This window comes from Nansenia antarctica, assembly GCF_963989245.1.
Source record: "Nansenia antarctica genome assembly, chromosome: 14".
Classification (NCBI taxonomy): Eukaryota; Metazoa; Chordata; class Actinopteri; order Argentiniformes; family Microstomatidae; genus Nansenia; species Nansenia antarctica.
Window position 1 is genome coordinate 31,059,810 of NC_137684.1, and position 11,959 is coordinate 31,071,768.

Sequence of the window (11,959 nt, forward strand, 5' to 3'; positions counted from 1 at the left end):
GACAGTGTGAGGGAGGAGGCAGGGTGGTGCAGAGAGACAGTGTGAGGGAGGAGGAGGCAGGGTGGTGCAGAGAGACAGTGTGAGGAGGAGGCAGGGTGGTGCAGAGAGACAGTGTGAGGAGGAGGCAGGGTGGTGCAGAGAGACAGTGTGAGGAGGAGGCAGGGTGGTGCAGAGAGACAGTGTGAGGAGGAGGCAGGGTGGTGCAGAGAGACAGTGTGAGGGAGGAGGCAGGGTGGTGCAGAGAGACAGTGTGAGGGAGGAGGCAGGGTGGTGCAGAGAGACAGTGTGAGGGAGGAGGCAGGGTGGTGCAGAGAGACAGTGTGAGGAGGCTGCAGGGTGGTGCAGAGAGACAGTGTGAGGGAGGCTGCAGGGTGGTGCAGAGAGACAGTGTGAGGGAGGAGGCAGGGTGGTGCAGAGAGACAGTGTGAGGGAGGCTGCAGGGTGGTGCAGAGAGACAGTGTGAGGGAGGAGGCAGGGTGGTGCAGAGAGACAGTGTGAGGGAGGAGGCAGGGTGGTGCAGAGAGACAGTGTGAGGGAGGAGGCAGGGTGGTGCAGAGAGACAGTGTGAGGGAGGAGGCAGGGTGGTGCAGAGAGACAGTGTGAGGAGGAGGCAGGGTGGTGCAGAGAGACAGTGTGAGGAGGAGGCAGGGTGGTGCAGAGAGACAGTGTGAGGAGGAGGCAGGGTGGTGCAGAGAGACAGTGTGAGGAGGAGGAGGCAGGGTGGTGCAGAGAGACAGTGTGAGGAGGAGGCAGGGTGGTGCAGAGAGACAGTGTGAGGAGGAGGCAGGGTGGTGCAGAGAGACAGTGTGAGGAGGAGGAGGCAGGGTGGTGCAGAGAGACAGTGTGAGGAGGAGGCAGGGTGGTGCAGAGAGACAGTGTGAGGAGGAGGCAGGGTGGTGCAGAGAGACAGTGTGAGGAGGAGGCAGGGTGGTGCAGAGAGACAGTGTGAGGAGGAGGCAGGGTGGTGCAGAGAGACAGTGTGAGGGAGGAGGCAGGGTGGTGCAGAGAGACAGTGTGAGGAGGAGGCAGGGTGGTGCAGAGAGACAGTGTGAGGGAGGAGGCAGGGTGGTGCAGAGAGACAGTGTGAGGAGGAGGCAGGGTGGTGCAGAGAGACAGTGTGAGGAGGAGGCAGGGTGGTGCAGAGAGACAGTGTGAGGGAGGAGGCAGGGTGGTGCAGAGAGACAGTGTGAGGAGGAGGAGGCAGGGTGGTGCAGAGAGACAGTGTGAGGGAGGAGGAGGCAGGGTGGTGCAGAGAGACAGTGTGAGGGAGGAGGCAGGGTGGTGCAGAGAGACAGTGTGAGGAGGAGGAGGCAGGGTGGTGCAGAGAGACAGTGTGAGGGAGGAGGAGGCAGGGTGGTGCAGAGAGACAGTGTGAGGGAGGAGGCAGGGTGGTGCAGAGAGACAGTGTGAGGAGGAGGAGGCAGGGTGGTGCAGAGAGACAGTGTGAGGGAGGAGGCAGGGTGGTGCAGAGAGACAGTGTGAGGAGGAGGCAGGGTGGTGCAGAGAGACAGTGTGAGGAGGAGGCAGGGTGGTGCAGAGAGACAGTGTGAGGGAGGAGGCAGGGTGGTGCAGAGAGACAGTGTGAGGAGGAGGCAGGGTGGTGCAGAGAGACAGTGTGAGGGAGGAGGCAGGGTGGTGCAGAGAGACAGTGTGAGGGAGGAGGCAGGGTGGTGCAGAGAGACAGTGTGAGGAGGAGGCAGGGTGGTGCAGAGAGACAGTGTGAGGGAGGAGGAGGCAGGGTGGTGCAGAGAGACAGTGTGAGGGAGGAGGCAGGGTGGTGCAGAGAGACAGTGTGAGGGAGGAGGCAGGGTGGTGCAGAGAGACAGTGTGAGGAGGAGGCAGGGTGGTGCAGAGAGACAGTGTGAGGGAGGAGGAGGCAGGGTGGTGCAGAGAGACAGTGTGAGGGAGGAGGCAGGGTGGTGCAGAGAGACAGTGTGAGGGAGGAGGAGGCAGGGTGGTGCAGAGAGACAGTGTGAGGGAGGAGGCAGGGTGGTGCAGAGAGACAGTGTGAGGGAGGAGGAGGCAGGGTGGTGCAGAGAGACAGTGTGAGGAGGAGGCAGGGTGGTGCAGAGAGACAGTGTGAGGGAGGAGGAGGCAGGGTGGTGCAGAGAGACAGTGTGAGGGAGGAGGCAGGGTGGTGCAGAGAGACAGTGTGAGGGAGGAGGCAGGGTGGTGCAGAGAGACAGTGTGAGGGAGGAGGAGGCAGGGTGGTGCAGAGAGACAGTGTGAGGAGGAGGAGGCAGGGTGGTGCAGAGAGACAGTGTGAGGAGGAAGCAGGGTGGTGCAGAGAGACAGTGTGAGGAGGAGGCAGGGTGGTGCAGAGAGACAGTGTGAGGGAGGAGGAGGCAGGGTGGTGCAGAGAGACAGTGTGAGGGAGGAGGAGGCAGGGTGGTGCAGAGAGACAGTGTGAGGGAGGAGGCAGGGTGGTGCAGAGAGACAGTGTGAGGAGGAGGCAGGGTGGTGCAGAGTGACAGTGTGAGGGAGGAGGCAGGGTGGTGCAGAGAGACAGTGTGAGGAGGAGGCAGGGTGGTGCAGAGAGACAGTGTGAGGAGGAGGCAGGGTGGTGCAGAGAGACAGTGTGAGGAGGAGGCAGGGTGGTGCAGAGAGACAGTGTGAGGAGGAGGAGGCAGGGTGGTGCAGAGAGACAGTGTGAGGAGGAGGAGGCAGGGTGGTGCAGAGAGACAGTGTGAGGGAGGAGGCAGGGTGGTGCAGAGAGACAGTGTGAGGGAGGAGGCAGGGTGGTGCAGAGAGACAGTGTGAGGGAGGAGGCTGCAGGGTGGTGCAGAGAGACAGTGTGAGGGAGGAGGAGGCAGGGTGGTGCAGAGAGACAGTGTGAGGAGGAGGCAGGGTGGTGCAGAGAGACAGTGTGAGGGAGGAGGCTGCAGGGTGGTGCAGAGAGACAGTGTGAGGAGGAGGCAGGGTGGTGCAGAGTGACAGTGTGAGGAGGAGGCAGGGTGGTGCAGAGAGACAGTGTGAGGAGGAGGAGGCAGGGTGGTGCAGAGAGACAGTGTGAGGGAGGAGGCAGGGTGGTGCAGAGAGACAGTGTGAGGGAGGAGGCAGGGTGGTGCAGAGAGACAGTGTGAGGAGGAGGCAGGGTGGTGCAGAGAGACAGTGTGAGGAGGAGGCAGGGTGGTGCAGAGAGACAGTGTGAGGGAGGAGGCAGGGTGGTGCAGAGAGACAGTGTGAGGCTGCAGGGTGGTGCAGAGAGACAGTGTGAGGGAGGAGGCAGGGTGGTGCAGAGAGACAGTGTGAGGGAGGAGGAGGCAGGGTGGTGCAGAGAGACAGTGTGAGGAGGAGGCAGGGTGGTGCAGAGAGACAGTGTGAGGAGGAGGAGGCAGGGTGGTGCAGAGAGACAGTGTGAGGAGGAGGCAGGGTGGTGCAGAGAGACAGTGTGAGGGAGGAGGCAGGGTGGTGCAGAGAGACAGTGTGAGGAGGAGGCAGGGTGGTGCAGAGAGACAGTGTGAGGGAGGAGGCAGGGTGGTGCAGAGAGACAGTGTGAGGGAGGAGGCTGCAGGGTGGTGCAGAGAGACAGTGTGAGGAGGAGGCAGGGTGGTGCAGAGAGACAGTGTGAGGGAGGAGGCAGGGTGGTGCAGAGAGACAGTGTGAGGGAGGAGGCAGGGTGGTGCAGAGAGACAGTGTGAGGGAGGAGGCTGCAGGGTGGTGCAGAGAGACAGTGTGAGGGAGGAGGAGGCAGGGTGGTGCAGAGAGACAGTGTGAGGGAGGAGGCAGGGTGGTCCAGAGAGACAGTGTGAGGGAGGAGGCAGGGTGGTGCAGAGAGACAGTGTGAGGGAGGAGGAGGCAGGGTGGTGCAGAGAGACAGTGTGAGGGAGGAGGCAGGGTGGTGCAGAGAGACAGTGTGAGGGAGGAGGCAGGGTGGTGCAGAGAGACAGTGTGAGGAGGAGGCAGGGTGGTGCAGAGAGACAGTGTGAGGAGGAGGCAGGGTGGTGCAGAGAGACAGTGTGAGGGAGGAGGCTGCAGGGTGGTGCAGAGAGACAGTGTGAGGAGGAGGCAGGGTGGTGCAGAGAGACAGTGTGAGGGAGGAGGCAGGGTGGTGCAGAGAGACAGTGTGAGGGAGGAGGCAGGGTGGTGCAGAGAGACAGTGTGAGGGAGGAGGCAGGGTGGTGCAGAGAGACAGTGTGAGGGAGGAGGCAGGGTGGTGCAGAGAGACAGTGTGAGGGAGGAGGCAGGGTGGTGCAGAGAGACAGTGTGAGGGAGGAGGCAGGGTGGTGCAGAGAGACAGTGTGAGGAGGAGGCAGGGTGGTGCAGAGAGACAGTGTGAGGGAGGAGGCAGGGTGGTGCAGAGAGACAGTGTGAGGAGGAGGCAGGGTGGTGCAGAGAGACAGTGTGAGGAGGAGGCAGGGTGGTGCAGAGAGACAGTGTGAGGAGGAGGCAGGGTGGTGCAGAGAGACAGTGTGAGGGAGGAGGCAGGGTGGTGCAGAGAGACAGTGTGAGGAGGAGGCAGGGTGGTGCAGAGAGACAGTGTGAGGGAGGAGGCAGGGTGGTGCAGAGAGACAGTGTGAGGGAGGAGGCAGGGTGGTGCAGAGAGACAGTGTGAGGGAGGAGGCAGGGTGGTGCAGAGAGACAGTGTGAGGAGGGAGGCAGGGTGGTGCAGAGAGACAGTGTGAGGAGGAGGCAGGGTGGTGCAGAGAGACAGTGTGAGGGAGGAGGCAGGGTGGTGCAGAGTGACAGTGTGAGGGAGGAGGCAGGGTGGTGCAGAGAGACAGTGTGAGGAGGAGGCAGGGTGGTGCAGAGAGACAGTGTGAGGGAGGAGGCAGGGTGGTGCAGAGAGACAGTGTGAGGAGGAGGCAGGGTGGTGCAGAGAGACAGTGTGAGGAGGAGGAGGCAGGGTGGTGCAGAGAGACAGTGTGAGGAGGAGGCAGGGTGGTGCAGAGAGACAGTGTGAGGAGGAGGCAGGGTGGTGCAGAGAGACAGTGTGAGGAGGAGGAGGCAGGGTGGTGCAGAGAGACAGTGTGAGGAGGCTGCAGGGTGGTGCAGAGAGACAGTGTGAGGGAGGAGGCAGGGTGGTGCAGAGAGACAGTGTGAGGAGGAGGCAGGGTGGTGCAGAGAGACAGTGTGAGGAGGGGGCAGGGTGGTGAAGAGAGACAGTGTGAGGGAGGAGGCAGGGTGGTGCAGAGAGACAGTGTGAGGGAGGAGGCAGGGTGGTGCAGAGAGACAGTGTGAGGGAGGAGGCAGGGTGGTGCAGAGAGACAGTGTGAGGGAGGAGGCAGGGTGGTGCAGAGTGACCGTGTGAGGGAGGAGGCAGGGTGGTGCAGAGAGACAGTGTGAGGGAGGAGGCAGGGTGGTGCAGAGTGACAGTGTGAGGAGGAGGCAGGGTGGTGCAGAGAGACAGTGTGAGGAGGCTGCAGGGTGGTGCAGAGAGACAGTGTGAGGGAGGAGGCAGGGTGGTGCAGAGAGACAGTGTGAGGGAGGAGGCAGGGTGGTGCAGAGTGACAGTGTGAGGAGGAGGCAGGGTGGTGCAGAGAGACAGTGTGAGGGAGGAGGAGGCAGGGTGGTGCAGAGAGACAGTGTGAGGGAGGAGGCAGGGTGGTGCAGAGAGACAGTGTGAGGAGGAGGCAGGGTGGTGCAGAGAGACAGTGTGAGGGAGGAGGAGGCAGGGTGGTGCAGAGAGACAGTGTGAGGGAGGAGGAGGCAGGGTGGTGCAGAGAGACAGTGTGAGGAGGAGGCAGGGTGGTGCAGAGAGACAGTGTGAGGAGGAGGCAGGGTGGAGCAGAGAGACAGTGTGAGGGAGGAGGCAGGGTGGTGCAGAGTGACAGTGTGAGGAGGAGGCAGGGTGGTGCAGAGTGACCTTGTGAGGGAGGAGGCAGGGTGGTGCAGAGAGACAGTGTGAGGGAGGCTGCAGGGTGGTGCAGAGAGACAGTGTGAGGGAGGAGGCAGGGTGGTGCAGAGAGACAGTGTGAGGAGGAGGCAGGGTGGTGCAGAGTGACAGTGTGAGGCTGCAGGGTGGTGCAGAGAGACAGTGTGAGGGAGGAGGAGGCAGGGTGGTGCAGAGAGACAGTGTGAGGGAGGAGGAGGCAGGGTGGTGCAGAGAGACAGTGTGAGGAGGAGGCAGGGTGGTGCAGAGAGACAGTGTGAGGAGGAGGCAGGGTGGTGCAGAGAGACAGTGTGAGGAGGAGGCAGGGTGGTGCAGAGAGACAGTGTGAGGAGGAGGCAGGGTGGTGCAGAGAGACAGTGTGAGGAGGAGGCAGGGTGGTGCAGAGAGACAGTGTGAGGGAGGAGGCAGGGTGGTGCAGAGAGACAGTGTGAGGAGGAGGCAGGGTGGTGCAGAGAGACAGTGTGAGGGAGGAGGCAGGGTGGTGCAGAGAGACAGTGTCAGGAGGAGGCAGGGTGGTGCAGAGAGACAGTGTGAGGGAGGAGGCAGGGTGGTGCAGAGAGACAGTGTGAGGAGGAGGCAGGGTGGTGTAGAGAGACAGTGTGAGGAGGCTGCAGGGTGGTGCAGAGAGACAGTGTGAGGGAGGAGGAGGCAGGGTGGTGTAGAGAGACAGTGTGAGGGAGGAGGAAGGGTGGTGCAGAGAGACAGTGTGAGGGAGGAGGCAGGGTGGTGCAGAGAGACAGTGTGAGGGAGGAGGAGGCAGGGTGGTGCAGAGAGACAGTGTGAGGGAGGAGGAGGCAGGGTGGTGCAGAGAGACAGTGTGAGGGAGGAGGCAGGGTGGTGCAGAGAGACAGTGTGAGGGAGGAGGCAGGGTGGTGCAGAGAGACAGTGTGAGGAGGAGGCAGGGTGGTGCAGAGAGACAGTGTGAGGGAGGAGGCAGGGTGGTGCAGAGAGACAGTGTGAGGGAGGAGGAGGCAGGGTGGTGCAGAGAGACAGTGTGAGGCTGCAGGGTGGTGCAGAGAGACAGTGTGAGGGAGGAGGCAGGGTGGTGCAGAGAGACAGTGTGAGGGAGGAGGCAGGGTGGTGCAGAGAGACAGTGTGAGGGTCCTGATTGGTGCAGAGTGACAGTGTGAGGGGTTGAAGGTGTTGTGGTGGGTGGATGGGAGGCGGGAGGGAGGATGTGGAAGGGTGGGGGAGATGTCCTGCTCACAGAGAGGACTCACCCTCCTTCCCTGACATCCTGTTGTAGTCCGGGGTTGGGGGGCGGTGGGGGGGCGGAGGGGGGGGCGGTGGGGGGGCGGAGGGGGGCGGTGGGGGGGCGGAGGGGGGGAGGAGGGCAGAGGGGGGGTCATTTCTGGGCCCTGGCCAATGAAGGATCCCCTCCTGGAGATAAGAACAGGAAAAGGCCCCGGAGCCCCGAAAACTCTGCTGACCCGAGACATTCTGCTGCATGGGCTCTCAAAACAAATGTCGTAGCTACTAGACCTGTTTCTCTGTCTGTAGCTACTAGTCCTGTTTCTCTGTCTGTAGCTACTAGTCCTGTTTCTCTGTCTGTAGCTACTAGTCCTGTTTCTCTGTCTGTAGCTACTAGTCCTGTTTCTCTGTCTGTAGCTACTAGACCTGTTTCTCTGTCTGTAGCTACTAGTCCTGTTTCTCTGTATGTAGCTACTAGGCCTGTTTCTCTGTCTGTAGCTACCTGTTTCTCTGTCTGTAGCTACTAGTCCTGTTTCTCTGTCTGTAGCCCTTTTTATTATTATTATTATTATTATTATTATTAATCCTTTATTTAACCAGGGTAGTCATATTGAGACAGTAGCCTCTTTTTCAAATGAGCCCTGGCCAAGAAAAGCAGCACTTAGTTAAAAAAGACACCACATACAGTATAAAAACATGATGATATATACAACATAAAATAACAACAAACAAGCAGCAGAAACAGTGAGCAGACACAGGCTATAAAAGAGAACCTAAGCACATTCGCATGTATTATTCAAAGTCTCTGTAACACACAGGTTAAAGTCAGAGAGTGGAATGAACACGCTACGTTTCATCCTTTTCGGAAGTACATTCCACGTTGATGGAGCATTGTAACAGAATGCGGTTTTACCAAGTTCAGATCTAACATTTGGCACATTAAAGAGAATGCTGTTATTAGAAAAAAAACATAGCTATGTTTCAACTTTTTCTGAAGTACATTCCAAGTTGAAGGAGCATTGTAACAGCCACCACTTTCCGGCTCTCCCTTTCTTTGTCCCAAGTAGAAAGACTCCCTCGGTAACTTGACGCATTGAAATAAAATCTGAATGCATATGACTAATTGGACTTTTGAACTGATTCCTGGTGCTGTTTGTTCCTGTTGGCAGCATTGTATTCTTCTGTCTTGTTTCCTCTCAGACTTTTGTGCTTTCACCACAAACAGAGATTTCCTTGCCAATATCGCTGCAGCCGTTTGTCTTACACTCTGAGGCTTCGGTGACACGCATCACTTGTGCCAAGAAATATCCTCCTAGTCTTGCATTAGTATAATGAACGCGATGTACAATCTTACATTGTATAAGACTATGTCTGGCACATATCCCAGTGAACAAAGAGTCCAAAAGACGTCCTCAAGGAAGCCGGAATGTGGGTTCAGATGACGTCTTTCTAGGATGTCCAGAGGATGTCTTTAGGACGTCCCGTCCCTCAGCTTCACCCCCAAATCCCACTGACCCACTCCCAAGCGACTTTAAGATTTTTAAGTGCTTCGGGCTTAATGGAGTCTATTTCAGTGTGTATAATTGAAATTAGGCCCTTTACTTTGGGGTTCAATGAGAATGGAATCAATTTCAGGGTGAATAGGGTGGTACAAGTGATGCATGTCACTGTTGTGGACAATCACCTGCTGACTTGATCCACAGGTTTTAGTCCCCTGCTTATCTCATTTATGGACAGACATTTTAGGCAAGGCAAGGTAAGGCAGGTTTATTTGTATAGCACATTTCATACAACAGGGGCAATTCAAAGTGCTTTACATACATACAGCATTAAAATAAACACATTTTAAAATCCTTTAGGGATGTATAGTGTGGACCTTCCACCTGATCCTCTTACAGCCCTGTTTGGTGATGGAATTATGTCTTTTACCTGTCTTTTACCTGTCTTTTACCTGTCTTTTAGCTAGACGCCTCATACTTCTTAAATGGAAACACACATTGCCACCTACCCACAGTAGATGGATCAAGGATGTATTACATTTCATCAGGTTAGAGGAGATTAGATTTGCCCTGAAAGTTTCACTGAGAAACTTTGAAAAAACATGGACACCTCTTCTGGACTATGTAAAGGCCTCAACACCTCTTCTGGACTATGTAGTCTAAAGGCCTAAACAATTACTGTTCCAGAGGATGGGGATAGCTAAAGCCATGCAATGTCAGATAGAATGTTCTGCATACATAGGCATGTAAGCATGTACCCCCCCCCCCCCCCCTCCCCACACACACACACACACACACACACACACACACACACACACACACACACACACACACTTCACAACACAAGTTTAGACTTTTTCCACTATCGTGCCAGCCCGGGCCAGCCCATTTGTCGGCCCGGGTCGGGTCAGGTCGGTTCGGCTCGCTTCTTTAGCTCCCCTTCGATACCAGGGTCTAAATTTAGACCCGGAACCTTTTTGCCAGGCTGCGTGTGACGTGTGACGCTGCACACCGTTGATTGGTCAATGGAAATCGTCATCCCATGTTCATAGATTTCTTCGCTAACCGCTATCTTGAAATACCACATTCACTCTTGGAAAATGTCACTACAGTTTCTGTAATAGCTTATTAATAAAGATTCGAAAAATTATGCTAACCATCGTATTATCTTAGTTTAATGTCATTTCAATGCATCATAGAACTTTTATTTACAACAAGCATAACACAAGAATCGTTATTATGCACCGTCTTTGCCCGTGAATGACACCGGCTGTGGAGGTGGAGAGACAATTTGTACCAGGGAATTCGCGCCGCACTGTGTCATAGACCGTGATAACAGTGTCGTATCGACACCATTCAAATGGTTTCAGATTCCCTGTCCTCTCCCCTATCCGGACACGTTTAAATTGTTATCCTAACCCACGGTAAACCGAAGTTATTAACCCGCAAAGGGCACCGTGTTTGTCCATGAATAACACGGCACACAATGATACTACAGTTCATAAAGCAGACAAGTGAAGGCAGTGGTTTTAAGGGTTCAAAAAACATGACTTTATTATGTGTACATAGCTTCCTCTCTCTCTTTCTCTTTCTCTCCCAAAAAATCACGGTTAGTAATACACCACATGCCGAGGAAAAGGCATACGATAGCTTCAAGTTCCTCCATGTCGCTGTTGTTGTGGCTGTGTTGTGTCTCGTGAAAATATACATCACCACCATGGCTCGCTTTTATGACGCGTAACTCCGCCTACTATCTCCTACTCCTCCTACTAGTTCCTGGTCTGTTGTGTATAGTGGAAAACCAGAACTGTTCAAAAGCGGGCCGAAGCGACCCGACCCGAAGCGTGCCGACCCGAACCGGGCCGCTGATGGAAAAGCGCCATTTTTTGTTCCTAAAAAAATTCCACTTGGCCGATATGCACGCATGTTTCACCCGCCCCTCCTCCCTCCCCCTCCCCCTCCCCCTCCCCCCCTACTCCCTCTCTCTCTCCCCTTGGGAGTTGGCAAATTTCTGATTTACAAGTAAGTAATATACATGTTTTTTAAAGATGACAAGAATATTTAGTCTAGAAGCTTTTCACCATCTGATATTAGCGAGTTGTTTGTCCGAGTTTTCTGCCTGTAGTGACTTTTGCTGTGATATGATTGGACAATTTCTATTTAGGGGCGTGGCTTAGCGATAGGTCCATTACCTATTTTGTACTTGAAGATCTCCCAGTTCCTGTTTACCTCTTTCCTGCATTGGATGAACAGAAGGTGATGTTCTTTTGTTTTTTAAAAATCGTATTTAGTTTGTTTGATTATGTTGTAACAATGTGGAGAATAAATCAGATTTCTAATACAAGGCCACTGTCATGTAGGTGACTTTCCACTACTAGTGATATATCTGTTTTGAGACAGATTTACTAATTACTACACACAACATTTAGAACATGTTTCCCCCACGTGTTAAGGAATGGTAGAATGATTGAAAAGGGAAAATAAATGTTTTGAGAATTAACATTCCATGAGGCGTTAATGATATGGCTCTTAATAATAATAATAATAATAATAATAATAATAATAATAATAATAATAATACATTAAACATATATAGCGCTTTTCTAGACACTCAAAGACGCTTTACAAACTGAAAAAGATAGAGTAGTAATAATAAAAAGAAACAAAAAATAAATAAAAGAAAGTATAGGGGTCTAATTAAGGTAGTGCTGGGGACACATGGGGAGGGGGAGAGGGTTAACTTAGATGGGAGAACAAATCTAATGCAGGTATTGAAGGAGAGAGCAGGGTCATATCTCTCACCCAGGGTTGTTGATGACTGAGGACAGGGAATGATGTGGTTGTTTATCTGATAAAGATAAAGGATGGTCAGAGGGGATAGGCAGATAGATGAGAGAAGACATGTGTTAAATAGATACATTGATAGAAAGAAAGACAGACAGACAGATAGATAGGATGGATATATGAAAGACAGGAAGTATAGATCTATCAGATGAGTAGGTTAAGGTTAATCAGTGTGGATTGTACTGAGGAAAGCAATAGTGACTATAAGAAGGATGATGGCTAGGAGTTGGAAGAAAGTGAGAGAGTAGGATGGACAGGAGGATAACAGACGGTTATATTGAATTCAATAGATTACAGATAGATTACTTACACTGCCCTCCATAAGTATTGGAAAGAGGAAGCATGTTATATTATTTTAGCTCTACAACAGAAATGAAACAAGTACTATGAGGTTAAAGTAGAGATTCTCCGTTTTAATATGTAAATATTAGGCCTATGTATAATATGTACAATGTAATACAGGTTTAGGCCTGTGCGTAATTATGTATGAAATAATTGCATTAATGCTGTTGGCTTCCATTAGGAATGCGAGGAACATGTAGTTAAACAATGCAAACCATTACACATCTCTCTTGTCATTTTTGTTGTTGTT